This window comes from Lissotriton helveticus, chromosome 2_1, assembly GCF_964261635.1.
Source record: "Lissotriton helveticus chromosome 2_1, aLisHel1.1, whole genome shotgun sequence".
Taxonomy (NCBI): domain Eukaryota; kingdom Metazoa; phylum Chordata; class Amphibia; order Caudata; family Salamandridae; genus Lissotriton; species Lissotriton helveticus.
In genome coordinates this window covers 351,513,073-351,533,393 of record NC_136059.1, presented here as the reverse complement: position 1 = coordinate 351,533,393, position 20,321 = coordinate 351,513,073, and the positions used below count along the sequence as shown (strand labels likewise).

At 40.5% G+C, this 20,321-nt stretch overlaps 1 protein-coding gene and 2 long non-coding RNA genes across 4 annotated transcripts in view; 2 read left to right on the top strand and 1 right to left on the bottom strand.

Annotated features, from left to right (window-relative positions):
• The window catches only part of NADK2 (NAD kinase 2, mitochondrial), a 1,023,510-nt gene that overhangs the window by 365,766 nt on the left and 637,423 nt on the right, over positions 1 to 20,321 (top strand). The gene's annotated exons all lie outside the window — the stretch shown is intronic.
• On the bottom strand, positions 243 to 1,442 carry LOC144819351 (uncharacterized). The gene is made up of 4 exons (XR_013607304.1): positions 1,378 to 1,442; positions 1,137 to 1,212; positions 977 to 1,030; positions 243 to 648 (listed from the first exon to the last, which is right to left on the bottom strand). It is a non-coding gene; the product is annotated as an uncharacterized LOC144819351 (long non-coding RNA).
• LOC144817974 (uncharacterized) lies at positions 5,456 to 6,156 on the top strand. The gene is made up of 3 exons (XR_013607012.1): positions 5,456 to 5,535; positions 5,642 to 5,695; positions 6,024 to 6,156. It is a non-coding gene; the product is annotated as an uncharacterized LOC144817974 (long non-coding RNA).

Sequence of the window (20,321 nt, the reverse complement as noted above, 5' to 3'; positions counted from 1 at the left end):
TTGTGGGCATGTTCTGTAACAAAATCCAAAAACAATCAATGGGGCTGGATATTCTGAATCTTTGAGTAATTTTTGATGACACACTTAAGATGCCTATAATTACTAATGGTGTATGAAATTAAGGGTTGTACCCAACTATAGTTACTGGAACCTGGGTGAACTATGTACTAAGAGGAAGGGGTCCCAGCCCTGTCAAACAATTCATAAAGAAAATTCAATTGTAGAATCACACAAAGACTGAATCAGTCCACATTGTTTTAATCACAATGGGAGATAGCGATACATATCATACTTTTTAGACAATAGATACTATGTTGAACAGTGCCCCAGTTTGGGAGAAGGGGGGGTTGTGGGTGATATCCAGTGAGGAAAAAGTGATAGGGAAAGGATGACGTGACAGAATAATCAATCAATTGGAAGTGAACAATATAGAGAGTTACATATTCTGTACAAAAAGGACTTCAAGGTTCAAACTGCTGTATTTACAAATGTCATACTCCATAAAAGTTCAATCAAATGAAGAATTAGGACATGGAGTTGGCATAGAAAACAAATGGTTGTCGACGTTTCGACCCTCTAAGGAGTGCAGGTAATTCATATTATCCTTGCCGTGGGGTCTTCATCAGGACGGGTGTAGGGGCAGGTAACCTATTTAATGTATACAGGTAGTTAATTCACTAACAGAAGATGTGTACAATTACATCATCCAGTTAAAAATAGCAACACAATTATTGATACGTATACGGACTGGAGGGAGCCTTGGATTAAGACTAAACACTTATTCATTAATTAATTAATACTGTTTCCTGAGGCCGGTGTGTGGCAATTGATTGGGAATGTGTACATCAAACCACTGCTACATACCGTTAAGTGCCTAATTTAGTGAAATAATATAATCAATAATTGGGAGCGACGTGAAGAAACAAGTAACACGATGGAATAGGTAGGATGGAAAATTTCCACAAGGCGCCATTACCTGTACCATGAATGGATACGGTTTGTTAGTAGGAAAAACTCTTTGTAGCTGTGTCTGAAAGGAGCATAAAATAATGATCACTAGAACGTAGCATGGTTCGTCGTGTATCATCAGCATAGTGAGAATGAGACAGAAACCATTGTCAAGAAGAGAGACTCACCCGGATCAAGCGTTCAAAACACATTCCTCGAAGGGAAATCGTTAATGGGGAGACGCACAGCAGTGTCTATTAAATACTGGGAAAACAAAAGAAAGTGCACTTAGTACACGCAGATGGCAGCATTTTAATCTGCATCTGCATACGTTTATCAGCGGCACTCAGAGTGCACTTAATACACGCAGACGGCAGCATTTAAACCGCATCCGCATTCGTATAGCAGCGGCACTCAGAGGAAACTCACCGGGTGCCGAATGAATCTGGCTGTGTGACGGTAGACTTCGCAATGGCGAGTCGGTCTTCCTGATTAGTTATGTTGCCATGGGGATAGGGTCACATGGTGAGATCTGGCCATGGTTGAGTTAGAAAAAAGACTAAACGTGCGTTTCAGCGTTGTCATGGTAATTGAAACGCACGATGGAAAATTCGTCTGTGGAGCGGTGCAGATCACGGTAACTAGCACATATGGTATTGCCGGAGATGATACACCATTGATTCTCAGAGAGATATATAGTACATTATATTCAAGATAACGGTAAAGAATTAAAAATAGATTTACACAGATATTATCACATAGCTGACGATAAAGTGATATAGCCTTGGTCGCTGGTAATAGATCGTTTGAAGGAAACATTGAATCTAAGTGAGGCGTACCTCTCACAAGAGGGTATAGGCCTACCATTTTATAGCATGACTTAGGTGGTTCAAACGGACATAACGGTGGAACATACATACATCACTTGGTGACACGCTAGTGGATGTAGATCAGAGTAGGGCGTACCTCTCGCATGAGGGTATAGGCCTATCGTATGAAACATGGCTTGGTGGTACAATGACCAAAACTATAAACTACACAGGTTTTATAATAGTGAAAACGTGTTTCTCGCATAAGAATGAGTGGAAATATCCAACATGAATGCATGTAATTTCATAAGCATGATGTTAATGGCGCATAAGTTGGTCAGACGTACCTCTCACATGAGGGTATAGGTCGCACCAGTCTATTATGCGTTAAACAGTTTCAGACCAAGGTTGCCAATTGAGAAAAAGAACTATCGTGTTCATTGAGTCCCATTTCAATGGAGTTAAAGAAAAACATCCATTTCAATTCACGTATGTTTAAAATGTTAGAAATGTTACCTCCTCGGGGTCCTAAGACTGCTTTTTCAATCACTACCCATTTAAAACTGTCTGGCGAGTGAGATGCTGAGATGAAGTGCTCGACTAGAGGGGCCCCTTGTACCTGACATCTGATTCTACTCATATGCTGCAACATTCTAACTTTAACTTTCTGTTGGGTTTGTCCTATGTAGATTAGTTGACAAGGACAGATGATGGCATACACAATGTTAGTGGAGTTACAGTTGGTGTGGGTTTTTAGCTGGATTTGCTTGTTGTGAAATGAGAATTCTTTGGTTTGAATAGTTGATTCACATGCCTTGCAACTACCACATTTGAAATGGCCGACCACTGGAGGCAAGTTCCATAAGGTCGTGACAGTGGGGTCATCAGGGGTGGTTAGGAAGGAGCGCACCACCAGATCTTTGACGCTCTTCGCTTTCTTGAATGCATGTAAAGGTTTGGCTGGTTGTTCAATATCGTCCGATATTAAATCCCAGTGGTGATTGATTATTTTTTTGATTCTGTTGCTTTTAGTATTGAAAGTAGTAACACACAAGATCCTATTTTCTGACTGGTCCTTATTGCTCTTTGGGGTCAATAGTTCATCACGCGGGTAGAACCAAGCTCTTTTGCGTGACCTCCTGATTAGGCGTCTAGGATATCCTCTTTGCATGAGGCGGTTAGAAAGTTCCTCGGATTCTGTAAAGTAATCGTTCTTGTTTGAGCAATTTCTACGGATGCGTAGGAATTGCCCAAAGGGCAAATTGTCCCGGAGGGCTCTCGGATGATGGCTCTGATAGTGTAAAAGCGAGTTCCTCTCAGCCGGTTTACAATAAAGTTTGGTGAGTAGTTTTCCTGACTCCTCATATATACTTAGATCGAGGAAGTTGACAGTGTGATTTATCAGACTGAATGGTGAATTTGAGAAATTCAGACTGTAGATTCAGCCAGTTGAAAAAGGCCATTAGTTCTTCTAGTTGACCATCCCAGATTATGAGGATGTCGTCAATATATCTCATCCAGAGACCGAGACGGTCTCTGAATGGATTGACTTGATTGATTATGGTATCTTCCTCAAATGCCGCCATGTACAGAATGGCCACGTCCGGTGCAAAGGGAGCCCCCATAGCTACTCCTGATGTTTGGATATAGAATTTATTCCTGAAGACCAAAAAGTTTTTAGTCATGGCTATCCGTAGTAGAGCCACAATGAATTCAGTGGGCACCTGCATAGGTGCTGGTCGTTGTTGTAGACATCGTGTTATCACTATAAGTGCTTCCTGTTGTGGGATGGACGTATACAGTGATACTACATCACATGTGGCCAGCCTTTGTCGTTGCGGATCATACGTCAGATTCTCGATAATATTGATTGTGTGCATCGTATCCCGCAGGTAAGTTGGGGTAGCTTCAGCCAGTGGTTTTAAGAAAAAGTCAATATATTTGCCCAGGGGCTCAAGGATAGAGCCGCACCCGGACACAATCGGACGACCCGGAGGATTCTCCATATTCTTGTGGATCTTCGGTATCGTGTAAATCGTAGCCAATCGAGGATGCTGTTGATTTAAAAATTGGAATTCAGTTGGAGACAGGAAACCTTGATCCAGACCTGCTTGAGTTATCACCTGGATTTCCATAGCGATGGCTTTAGATGGATCCGAGCGAAGTTGTTGGTAACTTACTCCATCGTCTAATTGGCGAAGGATTTCCGATTCATATGAGGTTAGATCCTGTATGACAATGGCTCCGCCTTTGTCCGCGGGTTTGATCACAACTTGGTCATTCCGGGACAAGGACTGTAGTGCCACCTTCTCCTTCTTGCTTGTGTTGTACTTAACAAAGGGTTTGGTGCCCAGAACTTGTTGTACATCTCTCCATACTACCGATTCATATGCCAGAATCTTGTGAGACATACTCCCTGTGTATGGAACAAAGGTTGATGGGGGTTTCAGACCAGTTATTGATGAATCAGTACGGGGTGCTGAATTCCGGAAGAAATATTTTAACCTGATTTTCCGGAAAAATTGGTACAGTTCTGTGGGAATGGTGAACTTGTCCGGGTTATTAGTGGGGACATATGATAGCCCTTTACCTAATATATTGATTTCATCTTCATTCAGCCTGTATTTCGATATATTGACCACGGGGCTACTGATGTTTGGAGGTGCCCCTCCCAACAGTTTTTGCTCAAAATGTCCGTCAAGTGTCATTACCATCTGTAGGTTTTGTTGCGGGTCGTTCGTTCTCCATGTTGTTCCGGCTGGAATTGGACCTGCTTTGGAGCTTGGCCGCGTCCACCATCCCAATTGCTTGTGTGTGGTTGGGGACCCCGTTGTTGGCCTCGTTGCCAATTGTAGCCCCTGCCTCGTGAAGGGCGCCATGGTGCCTGGCGCTGACCTAAAAAAGGATTATATTGCTGTTGTTGAGGGTATTGTCCGTAGTCTGGATAATTGTACTGATAATTGGGGCCGGGTTGTTCCTGTTCACCCTCCGAGCTGTAAGATGAGTCGGAAAAAGTTGGATAGTTGCGTCTTCCCCTGGCGGACCCGCGTCCACGGTTCGTGAAACGTCCCTGGGTGTCTTGGCGGAAGTAGTCTTCCTGTAGGTAAGGATAAGTCTTTTTTTTGTCATATAACCGTATATCCCGGGCTAGTTTTTCTAACTTGCGGTTCTGGGTGGTTAAGTCAAAATCTTTGAGTGTCGCCTCAAGGTTCGTCAGAGTTTCTTTGGCACTGGCAAAATTTGCATCTGCTGCTATCTCTGCTTTGAGGGCCTTGATTTCTGCGGCAATCAGGTGGACTTGATCAGTAGCCGTCTCCACTCCCAGCACCATCCAGTGCCGGGAGCAGTTATTGGCGACGTGGCTGAACCCCTCTTTAAATTTGGGAACTTCAACAAATATAGCTGGTTCAATCTTGATTTGTAATCAGATTGGAATAATATTTTCTTTGAGGTACCTTGTCAGAAGATGTCCATGCCAACGAGTGCGTACCAGTTTCTTCTCGAGGCGCTCCAGTCGAGAAATTTTATCTTTTAATGAGAAATCAATTGTTGGAATGTTAGTAGAGATGAAGACATTATTAGGATTATCTAACAGTTTGCGTGTATTAAGTGCACTCTGAGTGCCGCTGATAAACGTATGCAGATGCAGATTAAAATGCTGCCGTCTGCGTGTACTAAGTGCACTTTCTTTTGTTTTCCCAGTATTTAATAGACACTGCTGTGCGTCTCCCCATTAACGATTTCCCTTCGAGGAATGTGTTTTGAACGCTTGATCCGGGTGAGTCTCTCTTCTTGACAATGGTTTCTGTCTCATTCTCACTATGCTGATGATACACGACGAACCATGCTACGTTCTAGTGATCATTATTTTATGCTCCTTTCAGACACCGCTACAAAGAGTTTTTCCTACTAACAAACCGTATCCATTCATGGTACAGGTAATGGCGCCTTGTTGAAATTTTCCATCCTACCTATTCCATCGTGTTACTTGTTTCTTCACGTCGCTCCCAATTATTGATTATATTATTTCACTAAATTAGGCACTTAACGGTATGTAGCAGTGGTTTGATGTATACATTCCCAATCAATTGCCACACACCGGCCTCAGGAAACAGTATTAATTAATTAATGAATAAGTGTTTAGTCTTAATCCAAGGCTCCCTCCAGTCCGTATACGTATCAATAATTGTGTTGCTATTTTTAACTGGATGATGTAATTGTACACATCTTCTGTTAGTGAATTAACTACCTGTATACATTAAATAGGTTACCTGCCCCTACACCCGTCCTGATGAAGACCCCACGGCAAGGATAATATGAATTACCTGCACTCCTTAGAGGGTCGAAACGTCGACAACCATTTGTTTTCTATGCCAACTCCATGTCCTAATTCTTCATTTGATTGAACTTTTATGGAGTATGACATTTGTAAATACAGCAGTTTGAACCTTGAAGTCCTTTTTGTACAGAATATGTAACTCTCTATATTGTTCACTTCCAATTGATTGATTATTCTGTCACGTCATCCTTTCCCTATCACTTTTTCCTCACTGGATATCACCCACAACCCCCCCCTTCTCCCAAACTGGGGCACTGTTCAACATAGTATCTATTGTCTAAAAAGTATGATATGTATCGCTATCTCCCATTGTGATTAAAACCATGTGGGCTGATTCAGTCTTTGTGTGATTCTACAATTGAATTTTCTTTATGAATTGTTTGACAGGGCTGGGACCCCTTCCTCTTAGTATATAATTACTAATAGCAGTGATGTCTGTAATATTGGATTTTTCCTTCAGTTCAGATGGGTGCTCCTACCCGCCTGTTGGTTTGGCAAGCACTTGATATAAAAAAGATTACTATCCATTTTGATTTCAGTTTTGAATCTCCTGTGTTAAATGTTTTTACAAAGGTGCAGTAGCTTATTCCGATAGAGTACATTTTAGGGCACTCTTTACACAACATCTCTTGGTGAGGGATTTTCCTAACACAGGTTAGGGTAACTTTAGTTGTAAATACACATGCTGCCTACTCTTTTAAAATATTTTACTCCTGGGTGGAGTTTGATGCTCTAGGTCCAGATACAGAAAGTTTTCATATAAAAAGAGCTGCTGCACCATTGGCTAATTATGACCCCGTCACAACTTTGATGTCCTAACAAAACATCTATCATGATTTGATTGACGGCTACTCCATGTTATTCAGAATATCTGAGACTTCTTGCCGCAGATTCCTTAATTTAAAATAATCCCCAGGATCAGACAGGATCTGGAAGATTTTTGAACAGTACCTCTGTGTGCCGGCAGGTGGCGTTGGTGAGCTCAGCATAGTCTGCTCCCGAAGTGACTTCCTCTGTACTTATGTAGGCACCATCTCAGCATGCTGACGTCAGTTCTTTCCTCTCTGTGCCAGATGGAGCTGATCCGGTCTGAGCTACTCTGTCATTTTTTGACTGGCTTTTTTGTCGACTTTTGTTGATTCTTTTTGTGTGATTTGGCTCCTGGTGTGAGGATATCAACCATGAAACCGGCTGATTTCAAGCCATGTGGTGCCTGTCACAGACTTTTATCTGTTGCAGACCCTCACCTTGTGTGTTTGTGGTGCTATGAGTATGACCACTACTCCAAAATCTGTGAGGATTGCTAAGCCATGCCTCCGAAGGCACTGAGGCACAATTCCTCAAGCTCCTCGCTGTCCGACGACCTCTGCGCTGCTCAAGATCCCGGTCACATGGAAAGTTCAGGGATTATTCGCAGAGCCACACCTGGCGATTGTTGTCACACTCCAAGTCATCTGGAAAGTTGGGTAAGTCCAACAAACATAAAAAAAATACAACAAGTTGAAGAGGTCTTAGACATCACCATAACAGTCAAAGTCTTCTGTTGAGGTGCGGTAGTGAAGGCACTCCAGGCCTCGTGCTTCGGTGAAGCCTGTGTCTGGGTTGTGCTTACCAGACTTTTTTGAAGCTGGAGTGACACCCACCTGGCTCAAAGAATTTTATGAGGCCATGCACCTCATGTTTGGGTGGTCCGGCCCATCTAGAGCGTCTTTCAGCCCCGTGGGTTCGGGTCCCCTGCTGGATCCAAAGCGCCTGCTCCATTGCCAGCGTCCCCATCCCTGACTCCATCCCCATTCCTGAATTCAACACGGAGGCGGATGTGTGTCACCTGACACCAGCTCAGGAACCATGGTGTCTGGATCAGAGCCAGTACCTTTTACTCTTGATAGGCCTGGCGAGGAAGAGGAGTCTGAGGACCCTCATGATTACCAGCACCGCTTAGATGAGGAGGACAACTAGTATGCGTAAGTGGCAGGGGCCTGTGGGCTAGACACCTCGCCTAACATTGGCTTGGTCTCTCCTCCTACTGTGGCTACGGAGAAGGAAGCCTCTTTTGCTACAGTGCATAGGGCAGCTGAGGTCTTATACTTTCTGCTACCCACAGAGGCAGTCAAGTCAAACGTCTTAGCAGAGTTGCTTCAGTCAGGAGTTGCCGCCTCTGTACCCTTACTCCCATTTACCATAACCATAATGTGTATTTGTAAAGCGCGCGTTCACCCAGACAGGTATCTTGGCACCGAATAACAAATGTTTGTCACCCAACCCAATAGTACTCATTTAATGAAGCCCTTACTTTAAATTCCCTGCCGCCATCGCTCCACTCCTGGGGATCGGTTTCCACACCCAGCACCCCACCTCGGAGAGCTTGATGGTCCCGGCCTCCAGTTCTAGAATCAATCCCGGCGAGTTCCCCACCACTCCACCTGATTGGGAAACCAAAAGACTGGATACCTGTGGTCAGGGAAAACCGCATGCCTTATGGACTGATATTCCCATACGATCTGGATACGGTTGGACAAGTGCTGCCCATGGTCTCGCTGGAGGTCAGAGTCATACTCTCCCAAGATATTGCTGATGGGAGAGACATAGAAAAGTTCACCATACGATGTGGACTTGACACAACTGGACTCAATGGGTAGATGTTTTTTATCATCAGTGGTCCTGCGGCGCCATGGGTGGCTGAGAACCACTTTGTTTTTTAGGGGATGTTCAGTCCTCACTTACGGACATACCCTAGGATGGCTTGCGCCTTTATGGAGACTAGGCAGACTCTGCCCCAGACTGCTTTAAGGACAGCAGAGCTACGGCCAGGTCCTTGGGCTTATCTATGGCCCAAGTTACTCCCACGCCGCCCTTTTCATGACCATGCAAGGGATATCCAGCTTCGCCCATACACTCCCAGCCTTTTCGTGGTATAGGAAACGGGTCCCATAAAACATGTGGGACAGATAGCCATAGGTCAAGCCAGTCCACTCCCGCCCAGCAGCTGCACCAACCAAACACCTTAAGTTTGATCTCTGACCATCATGGGCATCCAGTGGAAGGCAGGATACACCACTACCTGCACCGCTGACTGTCAGTAACATCGGATAGTTGGGTTTTGCAAATCTTCTAAAGGGGCTACTCCCTCCCATTTGGGACTACCCCTCCACCCATGCCACCCATCTATGACTGGCTGACAGAGGTCCATCTCTACTTGCTCCGTCAAGAAGTGATGGCTCTTGACCAAGGAAGCCATCGAGAGGGTGCTGGCATCAGAAGTAGGTCATGGTTGCTATTCCCGCTACTTTTTGGTGCCCAAGAAGGGCGAAGGCCTCTGTCCTATCCTAGACCTGCACCATCTCAATCTCTTCCTGAAAAAGAAGAAATTCAAGATGCTCACGCTTGTGTAAGTTCTGTCTGCCATGGACCTGGGAGGTTGGTAGCGTTGGACTTGCAGTGCTCCTGTTTCCACATCCTCGTCCTGCCTGCCCACTTATGCTACCTTTGGCTCATGGTGTGCGAGAGCCCTTTCAGTTTGTCGTGCTCCCTTTCAGCCTTACTAGCACTCTATGGGTGTTCACGAAAGGGAGGGCTGTGGTTGCAGCTCATCTGTGGAAGTCAGGGATTTCAGTCTTTCCCTATCCGACGATTGGCTGACGAAAGCTGGCTCACACTAGGCCATAGTCTCCCACCTCTAGTCTAGGACCATTTGCACACACCAGACTCGCTCCGAGAACACTCCTTTTAACCGAAGCTGTTCTGGACTCAGTGCAGTTTCGGGCCTATTATCCCAAGCGGCGAGTCCAGGATAATCAGGCTATGATACCGATGTTTCAGCCTCTATCCTGGATTTCATTGAGAATGACCCTGAGGTTGTTGGGCCTCATGGCCTCCTACATCCTGCTTGTGACCCATGCCTGTTGCTATATTTTTGCTGTGCAGTGGGACCTGAAATCTCAGTGGGTGAAGGATATAGGGAACCTCTGACATGGTGGCATGGTCCACATCTCAGAGGGAACTGCGGAAGATCTGCAGTGGTGACTGACAAACCGCGATTGGGCCAGCGGCATATCTCTCTCCCATCCTCAACTAGAATTTGACTGTGGTGACAGATGTCAATTCTGGGATGGGGCGGGCATCTGGGAGAGGTGGAGATCAGAGGACTTTGGTCTCTGGCATAGTCCGAAATATACGTCAACCTATTGGTGCTTCAGGCGATTCGCTTGGCATTGAAATCCTTTCTTCCTTCGATCATGAGAAAGTTAATGCAGGTGTTCACTGACAACACCACAGAGATGTGGCACTGCAATAAACTGGGCAGGGTGTAGTTGTGGACCCAAGAGGCTCTACGTCTCTGGACATGGCTGGAATGCGAGGGCATTTCTCTGGTGGTTGAACACCTGGCGGGGTCTCTGAATGCCTTTGCAGACAAACTTAGATGAATATGCCTAGCGGAGCACGATTGGCATCTCCATGTGAAGATGGTGCAAGGACTCTTTCAGCAGTAGGGAGAGCCTTGGTTAGATCTGTTCAACACAACAGAGAATGTACAATGTTAGCAGTTTTGCATGCTGGAGTTTTTAAGCCGACTCTCTGAGACACACTTTTGTTTCAGCACCTTGAGACCCTCACGGGTGAGTAGCACGCTTATAATTACCTGACTGTTTGATTGAAGTGTAGCTTAGGCCTCCTGTAGTTCTTTTCTCCACTACCTCTCCAGCCCAGAGCTTTCAAGAAGCTCAGGAACAACTGGACCCAAGCTATTCTTGTGGCTGCCGATTGGGCACTGTGAGTCTGGTATCTCGAGCTGTTGATCATGACCATCACCCTTCTGACCAAGCTGCACCTTTGAGAGGATCTTCTGTCGCAGCAACACGGAGGGTTCTGTACCCAAACCTGCACACCCTTCAACTTCAAGCGTGGAGATTGAGCGGCTACAGTTGACAGCTTTTGACCCTCCTCCTGAAGTGTATGATATTCTGGCATCAAGGTGTCCATCCACCAAGTCGGTATAGACCTGCTGTTGGCATACGTTTGTGATATGGTGTGTTCCCCACAATATCGACCCCTCTTTCCACACCTCTATACAAGGTTATTTTCTCTCATTAGCCCAGCAGGGCTTCGCTCTGGTCACAGTTAAAGGTTATCTTTACGCCATTTTGGCTTTTTTGCGGTTGCCGCATCATCCTACATTTCTTAAAGACTTGCCGCACATTTCCTTCCAGGCCATTCATTATGCCCTAGTGGGATCTAATTCTTGTTCTCACCTTCTTAATGGGTGTACCCTTTGAGCCTCTTGACAATTGCCCACATAGGCTCTTGACCATCAAACTGTCTTTTTAGTGGCCATGACAACAGCCAGAAGGGTCAGCGAAAAGCAGATACTCGGCACACCCTCCCTACACCACCTTATACCCGGACAAGCTAGTCCTTCAGACACATGCCTCCTTTGCTCTGAAGGTTGTGACTGCCTTCCATATAGGCCAAAACAGCACCCTTCCTACCTTCTTTGCTCTGCCTCACCCCTCCAAAGAAGAGGAGAGAGTTCACCGTCTCGGCCCAAAAAGAGCATTGTCGTTCTACCTTAAATGCAGAAACTACTTCTAGGTGGATGATCAACTCTTCATGGGGTACATAGGAGCTAAGCAAGGGAAGGCTGTGCAGAACAGGACCATATATAGATGGATAGTGCTCTGCTACACATTGCCCAAGAAGCAACCCCCTGAGGGTTTGTGTGCTCATTCCACTAGAACTAAGGCTGCGACCACTGCGTTAGCTTGCAGAGTCCCTCTCCTGGATGGAGATGTGTCAGGCAGCAACATGTGCCTCCTTGCCCATGTTTACCAAACACTGCTGACGGGACAGTCTGGTCCATTGTGATGGGCACTTCGTCCGTCCTACAGGACTTTTAAATTTAAAATCGGCTTCGCAGACCCACGTCTGGGGAGGTATTGGTTGGGTATCTAGTCCAAGGTAAGGAGTCTGCGACTAGAAGTCTCTATCAGATGAACAAGCTAATTACCTCCTGTAACGCCTTATCTGGTAGAGACTGTAGCTGCAGATGCCTTACCCGTCCTCCCCACTCTGTGAGCAGATTGCAGTATGAAGAACCTCCTTCTCAGGGCCTACGTTTTTCCAAACTATGCCTAGTTCTCATTGTGGCTCCGCACGTGGAAAGTTGCAAAAGTATTTGACATCAGCTCACTGGGGTGGCGCCTATATAGGTACTGTGCATGTCACTTCCGACATTGAGCCGAATAGTAGGACTTACTGTTGCGCAGGGGTACTGCTCCAAAATCAGGATCCAGTCTGACGCCTGAAGTTTATTGTAAGGTAAGGAATCTGTGGCTAGATAAAAATCTTTACCAAATAAGGCGTTCAGTAACTTGTGTTTTTTCCCTTGGGTCCCTTGAGTAATGAAAGGGCTATCTGGCCTGTATTAGAGGGGTGTACACCATATCCTGACACCACAAGTCTTGCTGCTCCAGAAGTAAGATAGCTATTAAATAAGAGCATTTTCTCCCGACCTTGCACAACAAGTGGTGCAGGCAATTATCCCAGAGACTATCAATGCTATCCTGAGCAGATTGGTCCCAAAGTGAGATGTGATTCCATTTTTGATTGCTTGAAAAACAAATCAGAAGTGGTCTATACTCATACAACACCTTAGGATAAACTTAGTATGTTAATTATGTGTGTTCCACTTGGTATGGTACCACCCTTAAAACAGTGTTCTACATGGGAAGCAGTCTTTGCAAGTATTTCTACTGCTGTGCATGGCACATATCACTAGTGGTATTAAAACAGATGCAGAATGAGCACGGTGCTGCACTGGCTCTTCTTTTGGTAATTAAATGAATGGGTAATTTTGAGGCAGTTTTCTCAATAGTTATGAGTAGCATTCAATGAGAAGCCGTAGTTCTGGCATTGCACCAGTGGCTGGCAATGGCTCATGTTCATGATCGCAAACAGGAACTTCCTAGAATAATTTTTTAAGATTAAACCTCTATATACAGAAGTTAGCAAACCACAGTGCTACATCTCAAAGCAAAAAATTTGTGAGGGTTTCCGTAAAGAGAAAGCTATACGGGAGGCTAAAAAAATCAAAACTGAAAACTAGAATTGGATCCCCTCCAGTGCAGGAGTCCAATAACGGTGGATATAATTTGAGGCAGTGATAAAATTAGAAAGCCAGGTCAGTATCAATACTCGGAAAGCCGTTCTTCCCATTGTTTGTATTACATGGCGGGACACTAAAAGGACAGAAAAAAAATAACAAACTGAGTATTGCAGGAAGGACTATTCAGTCAAATATAAAAGTGAGCCATAGTATGAATTTGAAATTGGTATCGAGAAAGAGAAGGGTTCAGGCTTATAGACACATGTTAAGGAAAAAAACTTGCTTTACAAAAAAATGCCTTGGCAGCTGCTTCTACTTCTGCAAACAGAACAGGACTTGGTCAGTAGCGCGTCTTGACAACATAGTAGAGGTGGCAAAAGTTTACCACACTCTCAAAGAACATCTGGGGGTGACTCCAATTAAACAATATATGCAGGTTGAGACCCCTGTAAACTCTCCAGATAGGCTTTGATATAGAAATAGAAACCGAGAATTATATATTATTGCATAGAACCAAAGCTATATTCTGGCTTCATTTGTCACACTTAAAAAATCATTCTTGCAGAGTATGATTGGCCGCTAGCTTGTATAGGTGATGCACTTTATTGTGTGTAGATAATAAAGTAAGTATTTTCCTCCTTGGTACCTGGAAAAGCTCAGGGAATCATGCACCTGAGTGGGCTCTAAAGCAGGCTCCTGTGTTGTATAGAAACCAAGCGGGTGGAACAAAGAATCTTTCCTATGTGCGATTCCCTTAAGGAGTAAGCCTCAAACTCATGCACAGTATCCTCATAAACCAGAAGCTAAGCAGCCAATAAAACCTGTAGTAGATAAGCTGCAATATCAAGGTATAATAGTGCCTTGTCATTCTACTATAAACTCTTTTTTTCCCTATATGGAGGCCAGACAATTCACATAGAATAGCTTGATAATAAAAATGTAAATGCTCCACCGCGTACGTTCTATGTAAAATACCCATTGAACTGAACGGATTGCATATCTAGTAAAAGAAATATATATGTATTAAAAAAAATTATTTATGATTTTCCATAGAGTATCATAAAATACATAAAGACGATAATGCTAAATAATAACAATATGGGTGGACAAGATAAGAAAGTAACAATGCCATCAATCAAAAAAAAAACCAGTGGCCATAGAGTACATACCGAAAGGGTAGATGACAATTTAGTAGCAGTCATTACACATTGTAGACATTGATAGTAATTATACAGCTTCCGTGTCCGAGGTAACGTGTGGAACAATGGAACAAAAGTACATTAACGGGACTCCCAGATATCATTTGGTCGAGAGGTTACCGGTAGCTCGTCCGCATATAGCACCAAGTTTTCCCTGCAATATGTCAAATCTTTGAGCCATTGTTGCACTGTGGGGCTCAGTTAGCTGTCCCACTCCATTGCTACTCGCCGCTTTGCAATGAGTAATGCTACTCTAGCTAGTTTACCTGTAGCATCTTTTAGAAAGGGGAGCAGGCCCAACAAACACACCTGAGGCGAACAAATCAAGGCATCTCCAATAATTTTGGATAGTCTAGTGGTCACTTCGATCCAGTAGATGCCAGAGCTCAGAGCACCGCATCGTGTGCACACATCTGACTCCCTGAGACCATATTTATAAACCCGGTAAGGTGTATGGTAGGCCTTGTGAAGGTATTTAAAATGTATAATGCCTAAGTTCCCGTTGGATATGAGAGCACTAGTTAATGCACAACAGTGCTCCCAATCATCTCGGGTGAGCGGTGGGTGTGTATAAACATTTGTTCCATTTATTCAGGCTCTTATCTTCGGGGAGTGTTTTATCTGACCTGGCAGCTCGATATAATTTCGTAACAAGCTTGTGCCTAGTGGAACTTGTGAGTAAGGTGTGCAAGGCCAAGGATGACTGAGGTTCCGCAGGAAACATAGTGAAGGGGACCTGCGATGCTCCTCTCAATCTGTGAAGCGAGAATATAAACAGCAGGGTCTTATGCTGGATATAATCTGTATCATCAGGCGTCAAAAAGGTACTGTTAGGGAATAAATCCTGCATTTTTTTAAATGCCCGCCTGAGCCAAAATACGCATGATACCCTCTTCATGTGTCACTGAAATGTCCGCATGATAAGCGATGGAGAGCAGTGGAGAATATAAAGGCAGTTTCCCAGCTAAGCGGCCCAATGCCTGCCATGCAGAAATCGTCAAATTAATGGTATTGAATGTTTCGCGGGGCGTAAGCCGATGGCTTTGTGTAAGGATGAAGCTCAGCGGAATGGGGTGTGCATCCCAGTGCGCCACCGCTAGGTGGGGAATGAAGTCCTGAATTGTGAACCAGAAATGTGTGTAATGTGCCTGTGCACATAAATAGTACAGATAGTTCTCTTCCAGGGGATCCTAAGCAATAGTCATAAGCACTAGAATATTCCCGCCCATGTGCGGGACCCCGGAAACACAATCATATATGTGCCCCACATATATGTATCTCTATATATATGCAACTTAACATTACCATCGTGGTGAAAATATTCTTAGGATTTTCAATATACAACAAAGTAACATTCACAATGCATCATGGGAACAGTAGTATTAGCGAATGCAGGCATGTGATTCACCTCTAAAATCACGCCCAAGCGCACCTGGGCGCTTGTGTTCCTGTACGTGATCAAGGCATTAGCTGAGACGTTGGGCAAGAGGAAATAGGCGCTTTCAAGGACTCATGAAATAAAGTGCTTTTCCCGGGTAATGGGCCTCACATTGTTTGCTTACCAGTGTGGTGTTTGTGGGCTGCTCCGTGCCCATGTGGTCCAGAGACGGGGAAACTTATCTCTATCTCTATCTCTATCTCTATATATCTCTATCTCTATCTCTATATATCTCTACATATCTCTATCTCTATCTCTATCTCTATATATCTCTATATATATCTCTATATATATCTCTATATATATCTCTATATATATCTCTATCTCTATATATATCTCTATATATATCTATATCTCTATATATCTCTATCTCTATATATCTCTATCTCTATATATCTCTATCTCTCTATCTCTATATATATCTCTATCTCTCTATCTCTATATATATCTCTATCTCTATCTCTATCTCTATATATCTCTATCTCTATCTCTATATATCTCTATCTCTATCTCTATATATCTCTATATATCTCTATCTCTATCTCTATATATCTCTATCTCTATATATATCTCTATATATCTCTATCTCTATATATATCTCTATATATATCTCTATCTCTATATATATCTCTCTATATATCTCTATCTCTATATATCTCTATCTCTATCTCTATATATCTCTATCTCTCTATCTCTATATATATCTCTATCTCTATCTCTATATATCTCTATCTCTCTATATATCTCTATCTCTATATATCTCTATCTCTATCTCTATATATATCTCTATCTCTCTATCTCTATATATATATCTCTATCTCTATCTCTATATATCTCTATCTCTATATATCTCTATCTCTATATATCTCTATCTCTATATATCGCTATCTCTATCTCTATATATCTCTATATATCTCTATCTCTATCTCTATATATCTCTATCTCTATATATATCTCTCTATATCTCTATCTCTATATATATCTCTATATATATCTCTATCTCTATATATATCTCTCTATATATCTCTATCTCTATATATATCTCTATCTCTATATATCTCTATCTCTCTATATATCTCTATCTCTATCTCTATATATCTCTATCTCTATATATCTCTATCTCTATATATCTCTCTATCTCTATCTCTATATATCTCTATATATCTCTATCTCTATCTCTATATATCTCTATCTCTATCTCTATCTCTATATATCTCTATCTCTATCTCTATATATCGCTATCTCTATCTCTATATATCTCTATATATCTCTATCTCTATATATCTCTATCTCTCTATCTCTATATATCTCTATCTCTCTATCTCTATCTCTATCTCTATCTCTATCTCTATATATCTCTATCTCTATATACCTCTATCTCTATCTCTATATATCTCTATCTCTATCTCTATATATCTCTATCTCTATATATATCTCTATATATATCTCTATCTCTATATATATCTCTATATATATCTCTATCTCTATATATATCTCTCTATCTATCTCTATCTCTATATATATCTCTCTATCTATCTCTATATATCTCTATCTCTCTATCTCTATATATATCTCTATCTCTATCTCTATATATCTCTATCTCTATATATATCTCTATCTCTCTATCTCTATATATATCTCTATCTCTATCTCTATATATCTCTATCTCTATATATCTCTATCTCTCTATATATCTCTATCTCTATCTCTATATATCTCTATCTCTATATTTATCTCTATCTCTATCTCTATATATCTCTATCTCTATCTCTATATATCTCTATCTCTCTATCTCTATATATCTCTATCTCTATCTCTATATATCTCTATCTCTATATATATATATCTCTATATATCTCTATCTCTATCAATCTCTATCTCTCTATATATCTATCTCTATATATCTCTATCTCTCTATCTCTATCTCTATCTCTATATATCTCTATCTCTATCTCTATATACGTCTATCTCTATCTCTATATATCTCTCTCTATCTCTATATATCTCTATCTCTATATATATCTCTATCTCTATATATATCTCTATATATATCTCTATCTATATATATATATATATATATATCTCTATCTATCTCTATCTCTATATATATCTCTCTATCTATCTCTATCTCTATATATATCTCTATCTATCTCTATCTCTATATATATCTCTCTATCTATCTCTATATATCTCTATCTCTATATATATATCTCTCTATCTATCTCTATCTCTATATATATCTCTCTATCTATCTCTATATATATCTCTCTATCTATCTCTATATATCTCTATCTCTATCTCTATCTCTATATATCTCTGTCTCTATCTCTATCTCTATATATCTCTATCTCTCTATATCTCTATCTCTATATATATCTCTATCTCTATCTCTATCTCTATCTCTATATACCTCTATCTCTATCTCTATATACCTCTATCTCTATATATCTCTATCTCTATATATATCTCTATATATATATCTATCTCTATATATATCTCTATATATATCTCTATCTCTATATATATCTCTATATATATCTCTATCTCTATATATATCTCTCTATCTATCTCTATCTCTCTATCTATCTCTCTATCTATCTCTATATATCTCTATCTCTATCTCTATATATCTCTATCTCTATCTCCATATAAAATCTCTATCTCTATCTCTATATATATCTCTATCTCTATATATCTCTATCTCTCTATCTCTATCTCTATCTCTATATATCTCTATCTCTATCTCTATCTCTATATATCTCTATCTCTATATATCTCTATCTCTATATATCTCTATATATCTCTATCTCTATATATCTCTATCTCTATATCTCTATATCTCTATCTCTATATATCTCTATCTCTATATATCTCTATCTCTATATATCTCTATCGCTATATATCTCTATCTCTATCTCTACATATATCTCTATTTCTCTAGCTCTATCTCTATATATCTCTATCTCTCTATCTCTACCTCTATATATCTCTATCTCTATCTATATATCTATCTATCTCTATATATCTCTATCTCTATCTATATATATCTCTATATATATCTCTATCTCTATATATCTCTATCTCTATCTCTATATATATCTCTATCTCTATCTATATATATATATATCTCTCTCTATATATATATATATATATATCTCTATATATAGATCTCTATATATATATATATATCTCTATATATATCTCTATATATATATATATCTCTATATATATCTCTATATATATCTCTATCTCTATATATCTCTATATATCTCTATCTATATATATCTCTATCTATATATATCTCTATCTATATATATCTCTATCTATATATATCTCTATCTCTCTATATATCTCTATCTCTCTATATATCTCTATCTCTCTATATATCTCTATCTCTATATATCTCTATCTCTATCTATATATATCTCTATCTCTATATATCTCTATCTCTATATATCTCTATATATATCTCTATATATATATCTCTATATATATATCTCTATATCTCTCTATATCTCTATATCTCTATCTCTCTCTATATATCTATATCTCTATCTCTATCTCTATATATCTCTATCTCTATCTCTATATATCTCTATCTCTATATATATCTCTATCTCTATATATCTCTATATATATCTCTATCTCTATATATATATCTCTATATATCTCTATCTCTATATATATCTCTCTATATATCTCTATCTCTATATATATCTCTATATATATCTCTATATATATCTCTATATATATCTCTATATATATCTCTATCTCTATATATCTCTATCTCTATCTCTATATATCTCTATCTCTATCTCTATATATCTCTATCTCTCTATCTCTATATATATCTCTATCTCTATATATCTCTATCTCTATCTCTATATATCTCTATCTCTATCTCTATATATCTCTATCTCTATACATCTCTATCTCTATATATCTCTATCTCTATATATCTCTATCTCTATCTCTATATATCTCTATCTCTCTATCTCTATATATCTCTATCTCTATATATATCTATCTCTCTATCTCTATCTCTATATATCTCTATCTCTATCTCTATATATCTCTATCTCTATATATCTCTATCTCTATATATCTCTATCTCAATATATATCTCTATCTCTATATATCTCTATCTCTCTATCTCTATCTCTATATATCTCTATCTCTATCTATATATATCTCTATCTCTATCTATATATATCTCTATCTCTATATATCTCTATCTCTATATATCTCTATCATATATATCTCTATCTCTATCTCTATATATCTCTATATATCTCTATCTCTCTATCTCTATATATCTCTATCTCTCTATCTCTATATATCTCTATCTCTCTATCTCTATATATCTCTATCTCTATCTCTATATATCTCTATCTCTATATATCTCTATATATATCTCTATCTATCTCTATCTCTATATATCTCTATCTCTATATATCTCTATCTCTATCTCTATATATCTCTATCT